The 13,500-nt window shown below is 40.0% G+C and overlaps 1 long non-coding RNA gene across 1 annotated transcript; it reads right to left on the bottom strand.

Moving 5' to 3' along the window:
* Positions 1-5,903: 5,903 nt before the first annotated feature.
* On the bottom strand, positions 5,904-6,914 carry LOC144586450 (uncharacterized). The gene is made up of 2 exons (XR_013541288.1): positions 6,720-6,914; positions 5,904-6,255 (listed from the first exon to the last, which is right to left on the bottom strand). It is a non-coding gene; the product is annotated as an uncharacterized LOC144586450 (long non-coding RNA).
* Positions 6,915-13,500: the final 6,586 nt, after the last annotated feature.

Here is a 13,500-nt window from a genome sequence, read left to right on the forward strand (position 1 = left end):
GATCCTCAAGGCCAAGCAGGAGAAACTATTGCTTTTCTCTGTGGTGGAAGGGGGAGAAACCTTAGGAAGGATGTAAAACCTGTCTTAAAGTTTAACATCAGGTTTGAAACATCACAGCTGAACAAAGCTCAGGATCCTAAATTGCTGACTATCTAGACTCACTGAAACAGAAACTTAAGGCAAAGGTTTATCAAGGTATGTGAAGTCCATGGGAAATCTGCAGTCTTGTTCTTCTAAATACAACTCAAACACCCTCTAACTCCAAGATGAATATGAAGCTGAGAGTTCTCTACCGCTTATGGTCCTCAGTGAAATAAAAGATAGGGATGTATATCAAGCACAAAATTGGAAAGCCCCCAGAATGGATGGGATCCATAACTCTTGGTGGAAAAAAATAATAATTTCAATCCACTCACACTTGCCTGTAGTTTTCAACACAGCCTTTGGCAACACTGATCTTATTCCAGAATAAGGGGATGGTCTCTCTTTATAAATCTGGCAATTGTTATGTTAAAAATTATCAACCGGTCACCTGTTTATCTACAGTTGACAAGCTAGTTATATCAATTATTTCCCTAAACATTTACCATTTTCTCAAATGCAACGGGCATCCTAGCAGACCAACATAAAGATGCATTAAGAAATCCTACAGTTATAAGGAACTGCTCACTCTTGATTTCTTCGTATTGAATCAGACTTGAAGGAACTCAACACATGTTTGAGTCACTTATATTGAATGATCGCCAAAAGGTATTCAGTTCTGTGCCCCACTCATGGCTTCTTGAAATTTGGAAAATCTATAAAACTGTTAATAGAATTATGGTGGGGCTCATAAATAAGAACAATGAGTCTGCTTACAGAAAGGAAGTACAAGGGTTGATACTCTGGGGTAAAGAAAATAATCTTACACTTAACATAAAAAAACCCTAAAGAACACACAATTGATTTTAGGAGAAAGAGAAATGTACATTTACCACTGTATATAAATGGTGAGGAAGTGGAGAGGGTTGGTAGTTTTAAATTTCTGGCACTTACATCTCAGAGGACCTCTCACAGACTATAAATGCCAACATGCTAGTGGAGAAGGCACAGAAGAGGCTATATTTCCTGAGAATGCTCAGGAAGTTAAATTTATCTCAGCATTTACTTCTGTCGTACTGTCCTAGCACCATTGAGAGTGTCCTAACCGATGGCATTCTTGTATGGTTTGGGAGTAGCTCTGTAGCAGACAAAAAAAGCTCTACAGAGAACCATCAAAATTGCCCAGAATATCATTGGGCTCCAGCTATCAATCCTGGATGACATCTTCACATTCTGCTGTCTGAGGAAGTCACACAACATCCTGAGAGACTCTTCCCATCCTGCTTACAACTTTTTTGAACTATTGCCCGGCTGGCAGAAGATATAGAACAATTAAGACTCAGACCACAGACCCAGAAACTATTTTCTGAATAGTTTTTATCATAGAGCTATATTTGCACTTAACAATGAGCTTAAAGGCCACCAGTAGTGAATAGTTGGACAGTGTTACTTAGCATATGGTGTAGATGTTTGTATTCTTAGTGGGGGATTTTTAGTGGGTGGGGAGTGTTTGGGGATTTTTTATGTGTGTGGGTCTGGTCTCTGGGTGTCTGTGTGAATTTCGTTGTATGGGTATACTATGTATGTACTTATAATGACAATAAATTGATTTGATTATTTTACTCATCTAAACTCATGACAAAGTAGAGGACAAAAGTAAGGTGGAAAAACCTCTTCTCTAATAATATTTTTTTTAGAAGAGGTATTTTTGAGTGTGATTCTTTAAGCCCTTTGTGGTTCTCCCTACCTTTAAATCCCTGTTTAGACAGCTGAGCTATAGTATAAAGACTGCAAACCCAGTTACCACAGAACTGACCTTGCTGTTCCACACTTAATATATATGCATTATACTTTGTTTGTGGTCTTTCCTGATAAATTGGACAGTCTCATAAACATCATTGAGTCTTAGTACACATATCAAAATGAACTTGGGTGTTGATAAATGTGCTATTAGCCAGATAAAAAGACACAAATTGACAGTGTTCAGTAGCTCTGAGTTCACTAAAGGACACTTTATTCAGTGCTTAGAAGAATAGGAAACCAATATATATCTAGGCATCTACAAAACTCTCAATATAAACAACAAAGAACTGAAATTGTTATTCAGGAACATGTACTCTGATAGAGTGAAGGTAGTATTCAAAAAAAATTTATATAAAAGGAACATTACTGATCTAAGGACCTGGGCAACCCCAGTATTGTCACTTTTTTTTGGAATTGTGGACTGGGCAAACAGTGATCTTGATTATTTAAGTAGGAAACGTAGTTAAGGCTAACCATGAACTAATATAGTTGCAGCTGGCATGTGTTACAAAGGGGTATGTGCTGCTATCATACACCATTTTTTCCAACCACTTTTGCCATGTTGACATAATATAAAAGCTGAGCCTCAGGAATCTCATGTTCAGCTTCAGAAAGAGAGAGCATATTGAAAGTGAACAATGTGAGACGAAAGAGAAGATATGTGAGTAGAAAGCACGGAGGGCTAAACACTGTTTTTCTACACTTTTTTTTTCCAAAAAATGGAAGGTTTCCAGTATCTGGTCAAGTTCTGAACAGAAAAAGCAGTTGTACAAATAATAATTGCTTCTCAGATTTTAAAAAAATCTTCATTTTTTAGTTCTGTTGCTCAAGGTTTCTGTCATTTCTGAATCTTATTGCTAATCTACAGCTGCTTCAACATCAGTCCCTTGAATTGTGGCACGTGTTTATGTTTTTTTTTAAATTACACGAGTGTTCACAGAGTTGTCTGCTAGAAATTAAAACCTCATTCTGTATCCTTCTCTTTATGAAGCCATTCCCCTATATAAAGGCGCTTGCCTTATACAAAGCTTTTCACCTTAAAAAATGCCACTTGCTAAGCTTAGACTGGTTCAAGGTTTGTAGAAACGGTGTTCTGTCCATTTGAAAGTGTAAGGATTTTGGTTGTACAACACTAATATGAAGCACTAGATACACCTGGCAGTATGCAGGATAGATCTATATATCCAGAAATTCTATAGTGTTATAGTAGAGGGTGGAGGAGAGTGGCACCACAGGTGTAGTGCTAAATGTGGAAGTGTAGACACTACTCATGATAGTCCCCATGGCCAGCAGATTCTCCCCACCCTTATGGAGAGTCCAAAAATGCATGCAGGTACTGTAGATGGGTACATACCAACAAATGAGGAACAGATCTTCTGTAAAGCTACTGTGTCTTAACTGCTCATTCAGAACTAACTCATTCCCAAACACTGTGCATTACAATGGGATAATCCTTTTCTCCTCCATCTACTGAGAGGGTTGAAGCTAAACTCAGATGAAAGACTGAGGGGACTGGTGAATGATATCTGAGTCTCTGCTAATCACAAAACCCCAGGGCTTTGGCCCTATGAGCATTTATAATGCTTATAAAAGCATAATAAGCAAAGCTGGCCTTACATTTGGTTAGAGTGAAGCTACTGCCTTAGGCCACAAATTTGGGGTATCATGAAAAGGTACGAAATTCCTAGCAAATTATCTTCTTGTTACTGCATTACTACTTCTAGGGATGGAATGAAGTTCCGGTGGATTTAAATTCATTGTGTGCCAAGAGATTGGCTTATACTACTGTGTATCTTTTGGCTTGCACGGACATAGTGATGGTGGGTGCCATTTTCTAGCCAGTCTCAAGCAGTAGGATGACCATCATAAATCAAAGACATTTTGATTAATGCAGTTTATTTAATAATTTTTGAAAAATATAAATACCAGCGTACAAGTCGAGCCAGAAAAAAACTGCCACTTTCAGGTTCTCAACCCAGGATAACCAATACCTCCTATGATTCCACTTTTGCTTGGAAAATCAGGTGCCTCCAGAAATATATTGGGACTGTGGCTTCACTTTATCAAAAAAGACCACTGTAATTGGAGAGAGAGAGGCCAATAAAATTCCTTTCCTTTCCTTTAATTGGTCTAGTACCTGTAATGGAAGGGAACAGAAGCAGGGCACTGTCAATTCTCTTGCTTGTCCATCTTCTTTATGCCTTTTCCCTCCTTGGTCAGAGTTACTAGAAGCCGGTTTAATTGTGGATCAAACTCAGCATGACTGTAGGAGCATTCAAACATGACCACCGTGGATATACTCACCTCATTTAGCGAGAAATTCCTTGCCTTTGTCCCCTCTACCATCCCTTGTTATATTTATTTATTTGTTACATCTATAGCCCGCCCATCTAGTCATACCGACTACTCTGGGCGGGTAACAACATATCAAATCTCAATACTGTTTAAAATCATAGCATATTACATTATATGTGGGAAGCAACACATGGGCAGTAGGCACTTTCCTGCTCATGTGTAGGCTCTACGCACAAGCATGAGCTCTGGAAATGCTGTATTCTTGCTTGCATATAGAGCCTCCACACAAGCAGAAATCTCCCTGTTGCAGACGCACTACTTTCCACGTGGCCACAGAGAGTGGTGGGAACTCCATCAGTCAAACCTGTACTGTGAATGCTTCTGAAAAAGGGGAAGGGGCTGGTAATCATTGCCATCACAGCAGAAGTAAATGGTGGGGGACAGCTGAACAACATTTTCAGCTGCCATTCAGAATGATGCTTGAATATCTGTAGGGCAGGGATGGGGAGGCACCTGTGGCTTTCAGCCTGTCAGGGCATTAGGCTTAGAGATCTCTTGTAAGGCATTAGGTCCGTGCTTCTCAACCTTGGGTCCTCAGATGTTCTTGGACTATCAAATTCCCAGAAGCCTTCACCGCTAGCTGGGCATGATTTTGGGAATTGTAGTCCGAGAACATCTGGGGACCCAAGGTTAGGAACTACTGCACTACGTAAACAGAAATCATACCCAATCAGGGAGCTGCAAGATAACCTGTGGGACTGTGATAGACCAGAGGAGATCATGTGGTAAGTTCTCTTTTTGCCCCATCTCATTTCTGCCTTGTCTTGTCTTGCTCTGAACATGCGGGATGTTTTCCTTCACTATAGGCACTGATGGACATAGTAATTTAATATATTCTCTGGCCGAAGAGAATTGTAGCTTTCCAAATCCAATCTAATTATATTATCATGGTGTTGTTATAGAAGCCATCATCTTGTTAGTAATTCTCTATTTGTTCCTGTATTTGGTGACAGCAGTGATTTCTAAGTAATTAACAGACAGAGATGTCCAAGAGTTGTGGGTGCGCTATTATACTTCTTTTATATTACAAAAATGACACGATCTGTTTAAGGGTAACACAATGTACAGTGTTTCAACCTCTTATCACCAGCCATGCTGTGTGTAGACAATGTCATTATATAATTTATTTGCTAGGTGCCACTGGCTTTAGTTGCCCCTGATAATAATAATAATCATCATGTGCTGTTCAAGTTAGTTCTGCCTTATGGTATCCCCTTTCAGGGTTTTCAAGGTAGAGAATATACAGAAGTGGTTTACCATTCCCTTCCATTGGATGTATCCTGGCACTGTACAGCTTGTCCAAAGCCACATAGGCTGGCTTTACTCACAGGAAGCACAGTGGGGAATCAAACTCTCAACCTCTGCATAAACTGCTGAGCTATCTGGTCAGTTCAGTTGTCTTGAGGGCCTCTAGTACCTTGTAATAGTTGGCCAGAAAAAAGGAACTGCAGCAAGGGATTCTGCCCTAGTGTTTCAGGCTGTATACAACTCTCAAAATTGTAAGATGAGCTTTGCCCTCCATTGTGTCTGATCGCAGAGCAGAGACAGCAGAACTGTTCTCAAATAACTACTTTTCTCGTGCATCAAGGGAAAAAAAAAGCAAAGAGGTTCAATATTTTTCTGGAAGGGTATTCTCACCGACTTTTTGTCACCTCCCTTTAAAGCTGTAGTTTCTTCCAGGACGGTGGGGTAGATTATCAGGCTATGGAGGCCGTTAACTAACAGCTTCCACTCTTTTTTTGTTCTTTTTCCCTTGCCAAGCATATTTGCCAGAATGCCCTTTTTGATTGGAGACATGGCTGAATTCTTCTACATTGTCTGATCACCAAGCTCCAGGAGGCATCGGCAGCTGTGAATCCACTCTGCTGGGCGATTTCCAGCAGGTAACACAGCAGAGGATCACAGATACATCTCTTTAAGCCTCGTAATTGATTGGGATTTGCAAATACTTTCATATATGTCTATCTTCTAAAAATTTCACATCGTTCTCCTCCATTAAAACAATGCAGCGAGGTACTGAAAAAAGAAGGAACAAGCCATTAATAGAATTCTGAGGGTTTATTGCCATTCCTCTTGTAACTGGAGGCAACAATCTATGTATCAGAATCCAAACCTTTATTAGAAAGCGAATTCTTGATTGCAAGTGGCTCATGAAGATGTCCATCACAGGCTTTTGCTTAATTCTGGGAGACACAGCTGTTTAACAGGTTCTTTTCCTTTCACCCCAACACCTTTCATAGATTTTATAGAATGCTTTGGAAAAGTGACATCTTTTTTCCTTCTTCTAAGGCCAGATGTTTCATCCTCCTGTGCTAAGTAATCTTGACGTGCTGCCACAAGATGGAAACAACTGCTAGTTTTAATATTGCTCCATATCTTTATTAAGAGGAGACGTCTCTTGCATCCTAATTCCCCATATGTGTGCTTTCTCCTTTTTCCGCTTTGTTTTTCTTTCTCCCTCCCCCCCCCTCACTCTTTACCTTTTGCCTGGAGAAGACTGCATATGGTAATTTCCCCACTATTCTGCCCAAACAGCTAATGAGGTTCTAGATAACATATAATGAATATGCAGCCTAGGATTGATTCTGTATGGGGGAGCGCTTTGTGTCTTTTAATCACAGTTGGAATGCAAAATCAGGCTCCACCTTTCAACTCTATCTCCATCACGCTGAGAGAGCGAGGCTGAGAGACTGCTAGACAGCTCGAAAGAGATTGCAGCTCAGATGTCCTGGAAAACAGCAAATCCCTCAGACCTGGCAGAATCCGTTACCATGAGAACTGCAGATATTTCCATTGTGATGGCTCGCTCTGGCAGCCATCTGTTACACCCATTTGATTAGGGAAGTACAGTTCAGCTTGTAGGGGATTTTTCAGCCCACCTTACCCCATGGCAGTCTAAGAGAAGTGGCAAAGGTGGTGGTGGTGGTGGTGGTGGTACTGCTGGGGGAGGGGAGAACCACCTTCCCTCTTTCTCTCCCTCTCCCTTTCATTTTTGTATGGGCTCTTAACTGTTGTAATTTGCTGAAGCTGGAGGCATTTAATGATACACAACAAAGAAGTCACCGAGGGACAGGGTATCTCTCACCGGAAGAGAACCCATCAGGGATTTTTTAAGAGGGGGAAAGGGATTTGCATCTTGTGCTAAAAATAAGATCAGCACAGAAATTAAATGTGTTTAGCCATTCCTTGAACTTGCTGTGGAGGAGAAGTGGCAAGATGAACCTCATGAAAATGCCACGAAATTGGGGGGGGGCACTTAATCAACGCATTAGTCATAGTTAAGATAGTATGAAGTGTCTTCTGACTGGACCAAACGTGTACCAATTCTACTAAAGAATTGGCAGGCAAGCATTATCACAAAATATAGTGTATGATATATTTGAATATAATATAGATTTAAATGACAGGAATACTATTTTCACTTTTGTTACTGCCACCATCTCTCTCTCTCTCTCTCTCTCTCTCTCTTATCATGGTAATGTTGCCTGTTCTTCATTGGCAGAAATTCTACAGGATCTCAGGGTCAAACTAGAGGGTAATGGTTAGGTTGTTGTTTATTGTTGTTAATGCTGCAGAGGTGTACACACATATGGTGGAAGCTGGGATATGTTATTGCATTTGATCTTCCTTACCTACTTATCCTGCATTTTCTAATAATAATAATTAGGTGCCATCAAGTTGATTCTGATTTATGACTATCCTTTCCACAGTTTTCTAAGTAGAGAATATTCAGAAGTGGTTTACCGTTCCCTTCTTCTGGTGGCACCCTGGGACTGTGCAGCTTGCCCAAGGTTACATAGGCTGGCTGTTCTCTTAGAAGAGACAGTTGAGAATCTAATTCCTGACCATTGGCTTTGCAACCAGATGCCTAACTCACTGAGCTACAATTAATTTTATTTTACAGTATTTTGTGATTTGTTAATGGGAAGGTAAAGGCAAGCTTGATGTTCAGGTATCAGCCATATACTGTATCTCTGAGGAAATTCTATTGTAAAATGGAAATTGGGGGGTGGGGACACAAACACTCATATTTCTTTTTAACATCTTGTTTGACTCTGAGAAAGAAATCTTTCTTAGCCCTTTTCAAGCCAGAAGCACTGAGTAATGAATATGGGATCCTGTACAGTACATTCAAAGTGTCTTCACCACTGGCTGTGTTGGCCACTATTTCTGGGAGGTGCTGTCCAAAAACCTCTGTGGACCTGAAGTTGGGAACCACTGTTCTAGAACCTTGAGGCCTCTTAGCCAGAGTGGAGGCTGAGGTAGGTCACATATGCTAACGTTATAGATATCTCTGACCACACATTCAACCTAGAAATTTGTAGTCAGGTACCACAACCAAGTTGTCATTTTGGAGGAATCATTCTCTGAGTTGGACAGATCCGACTTGGAGGAAGAGCTGAAGGCTCAGGCTAGCAAATTCTTCCTAGAGTCCCTAGAGACTGACCCAGACCTTTGAGTCCCCAGAGAAGATCCACCCCTCCAGATGAGGGGAGAATCTATGATGAAGCATGACCGCCCCCAAGCTGCAGAGAAAGAAGGCGGCTCAAAGTGCAAGACAACTAGACTCATCAGCTGAAAGGGAGTACAAGACTTTATCAGAGGATACCCAAAAGGTTTGGGGTATCCAAAAGTCTATTAGGGTCACCATCAGTCGCAAGTGATTTTAACCGCTCATAGAAAACAACTATTTTTAATAATGATAAGCAGCCATCATTGGACGATTTAAGTGCCTAACTTTTCCACTAACGGAAGGTGTTTCCATCTTTAGCAGAACATCTTGCAGAGACCTCTTTGCAGGCAGACCACTTTGCGTGATGAACACAGTATCTGCCTTTGACAGGCAGCAGATCTATGGAGGCTCTGAAACCTGAAACAATGAATACCATTCAGCCTCTCACCATTACACCTCCTTATAATAGTGCCTTTGTTAAGTGAAGCATTTAGAAGAATACTGTCCCCTCCCTCTTCCACCTCCAAGGCTAGGCTCTGAACTAGGTTTTTAAAGTAAAGGTTAAGTACCTGAGGCATGAACAGTTGACATACAAAAGAATCTAACGTAAATGTATCATTCAGTGGCAGTGAGGAGCACCTTTTCTTTGCAGCTTCGCTGCATGAAATACAAAAAGCAAAACAAAACACCCAGAATAAAAATATACAAGGCATATTTTCATTCACTACTGTTTTTCCCCTCAGCTAGAATGTTGATGCGTTGCATGTTGTGCCTGAGGTATGTATATTTTTTTCAGAGCCGTCAAGTATGGGGAAAGTGGGATTGCTATCAGTCTTCCTAGCAGGTAATATGGGTTCCTGTATAAAATTTCAGTCTGGCAACAATTGTATGGGCTAATGAAAAGGTTTGAGCCACAATCCCGTACATGGTTTTCCTGAAGTGACTGGATTTTAAACAGCCAGTGTGATGTAGTAGATAGAATGTTGGACTAGGACTCAGGGAACCTGGGTTCGAATCCACACTTGGCCATAGAAACTTACATCTGTGTGTGATACTAGTAAAACCATTCCATAAATAACTGACGTGCCTTGAAAATCATATTAAGATGATCATAGGTCAGATGCGACCTGATGGCACATAACAACAATAAACAAGATTATAGCCTTGACAGGGTGATGGATGAATGTGTATGTATGAAGGCACTGAAGATATACACACAACCAAATATAGATTTTACAATAGTGCTAACAGGAGGACAGTTTGCATGGAAGTAGGAAGATCTGCACAACTGGTTGAGAGGCTCAATTGCTGTGCCGGAAGTGTGTAGTTGTCAGATTGCTGGCTGTCATTGGTTGACTTGCTGTGATGCTGAGCATTGCTGGCTTTAGCAGCTGTATTGATAGAATGGGTTGAGGCAAGCAGGTCATAGAAAAGGAGGAGGAAGTAAGAAGGGCCTATGAAATCAAGATTAGTACAGGAAGTGACCCAGGAGAAGAAGAGGAGAAAAGCAATATGGGACAAGAAAAGGATTTATATGGATCAGTGTTCCCAGTTTGGTATTTTACAAACATATGCGACTACAGGCTGCATTAGTGGCCATTCTGGCTGGCAAAGAATGGGAGTTATAGCGTGTGACTTGATTTATTCTCATGTACTAAACAGGAAAGTGCAAGGGGGCAAAATCTCGTGATGAGAGGGCAAAATTTGGAGAGTTGTTCTTGGAGGGATTTGTGAGATTGGTTGCACAGTGACTCAGTTCCCTAAACAATAAAATAACAATAACTGTTGACTTACTGTTGCAGAGAATTTTAAAAAGTAGAAGTATTGGATGGGTTATTTGTATCTTTGTGAGTAATTCACCTATCCTTTTGTATTTGCTGTTTGTATAAATTGTACAAACTACTATAAATGAAGTGTACTTGATATGTGGTTGCCAATCTGGAAGCAAAAACTTCTCAAGGTGGTCAAAGAATCTTCATGAGGCTGTCTTACCATGTCAAAACAGTCTGTCTTCATTATAAACAAGACATTAATGAGATTTCTTCATATCTTTAAGCCCAACTCTTACAAAGTCTGGGACAGACATAAATATTCATGAACTGGATGGGCAAGAAATTCACTTACTGATTTGAAATAGGTGGTCAAATCCTTAATCAAAGTCTTCTAATGTGGAAGTTCAGTCAGAAGTAAGATTCATGTCATTACAGTCAGTCTGTCTCTGTTTTTGATCCTTCTCTATTTAAGAGAAACCATGCAAGATCTCAGTAGAACATAATGATCTTTGACTTGCATGTTTTACTTTGGTGTTTATAAATCAGGGCAAGAACTTGCTGGTTACTGTAATGCATGATGCTTTTTTCCCTGCTTTCTTTTTACTCTGGAAAAGCTATAAGTACTTAGATTAACTAAACTTTTTTCAAGAATGGATGTAAAACAGATTTATCTCTGTGTCAGCTTTATCTGATCCATTCGGTCTTGCAGAGTTTGGATAGCTCCTTTTGTTACAATAACCAGCTTTCAAACATCTATATCCTTGGGGTATTAAATGTCAGCCTCTAGTGTACCATTTGAGGATAAAGGACTGAGAATACTGAAGTATTCTTTGTGTATGTGTGTGTGCATGTACACACACACACACACAAAAGCAGGGGCTTTGCTGCACACTGTTGACCTAGATATGACCCACAGGAACTATTGGAAAAAGGCATGAAAAGGTGTTTCGGTTTATGTACATTTGAAACTCTGTTCGTTAATAGCAGGGCTGAGAGTTCTCCGACAAGAATTTCCTTTCATTGGCCTTATTTTGTAACTAGGTTTTCAAACTAAATGGTCAGTAGAAAATTCAACAGACAGACTTTTCATACTATATTTCATGGCTAGCTATAAATAAATAAATAAAAAATTAAAAACCCCAAAAAGTTTTACTTCCTGATATGTCTGGTGGACCTATGCGGAGGTGTGAAGCTTGATTGAACAGTAAAACGGTTTGGAAATTAACACCAACACCCTTTATTACAGTGATTCAATCAGAAGATGGGAAGGTAAGCTTGCCGTGCTATGTATGGCCGACTACATAAAGGAAAGTAGATGGAAGTCAACCCTGAGAGGATCAGAATGAAGCCAGATGTTAAGAGGAAATCAGTTCTCTTGATAATCAATGCCTTAATTTTTTTTAAATAACGTATTCAAAATGACATTCTAGGCTGAATCTTTTCCATTTGTTTAATAGTGGAATAGCATGGAATCAAAAGTTTTGACTAGAGAAGCTCTTGCCACACAGACACTGCTGTTGACACAAGGTGAAACATATAAGCAAGGAAGGAAATCATGTGCAATAGGTGGTTTTAAAAAGCATGGATAAACAAGGGGTTTTTTTTTGGTCAAATCATCCCTGTTAATACTGGTTTAAACCTTGTGTCTTTGAACAGTGGGAAAAAAACAAAAAACAAAACAGAAACCTAAGGCTCTGTTTGGAGAAGACCCCTGGGAGGCTATTCAGCAGCTACACATTGTCAATTACTTCATTTATTGTAGTTTTCTTGACAGGGATACAGCCTGCATTTTCTACTCCAGGCAAAATACCATTGGCTGTCTTTAGTGACTGCAGCCATGGAGAATTAGGCCTTCTTACTAGGGATTTTTTTTTTAAAAAAAAGGGAAAGAAGACTGTGGGTGACTCTTTCAGATATTTTGTTATACGAGTTAACTATGAGTAAGGCCAGCCTTTACCACCTAAGGAAATAGGTTTTGAGTGTCCTATAAAGGCAGGGATTAAAAAACCAAAACAAAAAGGCCGAAGGTGCACAGCCTCTGTAAGACTTTTGACTAACAGATTGGTTGACTTTGTCCACTTCCTCAGACAGAGTGAAGCGTCCAGTCCACTGGTTTGTATACACCGCGTATGTGGTTTTGAGGTGGGCAGTTAGCAATCCTCTTTTACACTATTATGTAGAGTTTGGAAGATTTGAGTTTTTGGACTACAACCCCCAGAATCCCCCTGGCAGAACTTGCACAACTTTATACTTGTATTTTTCACTGTCAAGGATGAGAAATGCTTGTATAATTGTTTTGCTTCTTGTTCGAAAGCAATTTGTCTGGTCTGGGATCCTTTCTGCCTTGACTTGTGGGGAGAGGTGGTGGAAATGCTATTTCGTACTGTGCTTCAGACAGCAAAATGACTTGGTCCCTGTCTGCCAAAAAGCTACTTTTATAATTATTTTATTTATGAAAGTATTTCTTAATGGCCGCCTATCTTGATAGATCTCAGGGTGGGGTGCAACCAGTAAAATCACATGAAAAGAAACTAAAATAATTTGAGTACTTAAAACATGTAAAACATTAAAAAATACTCAAAAACAACCTGAAAAAAAAAAACAAGAAGCAGAAAAGTGAAGGGCTGGATTCCATACTGTGATCTCCTTAGGCACCAAATGCCTCTGTATAAAAAGCAACACACCTTCTGTTAAAATACACTTGCTTTCTTCTCTGTCTACCTATCTTTTGGCAATTGAATCTCAATTATGTTGGTATTTCTCCTTAAATCTTCCTTACTGCCTCTTGGCACTCAACTCTTTCCTCCAGTTCACATGTATATATATATATATATATATATATATATTAATCACCAGAGTGCCATATTACAACTCCCTTATGGCCACTTTTGAAACCCTCTCTACTGCCCTCTGCATGCTATTGCTCTAAGGTTCATGAATGCAAAATGTGCGATGACGTGGGGACACTATGCCATCCTTGTTCTTGCTTCACTGGCTTCTGTTTGCACCTATTGCCCAGCCTGCAGTGGGATGATA

This window comes from Pogona vitticeps, chromosome 2 (genome assembly GCF_051106095.1).
Source record: "Pogona vitticeps strain Pit_001003342236 chromosome 2, PviZW2.1, whole genome shotgun sequence".
NCBI lineage: Eukaryota > Metazoa > Chordata > Lepidosauria > Squamata > Agamidae > Pogona > Pogona vitticeps.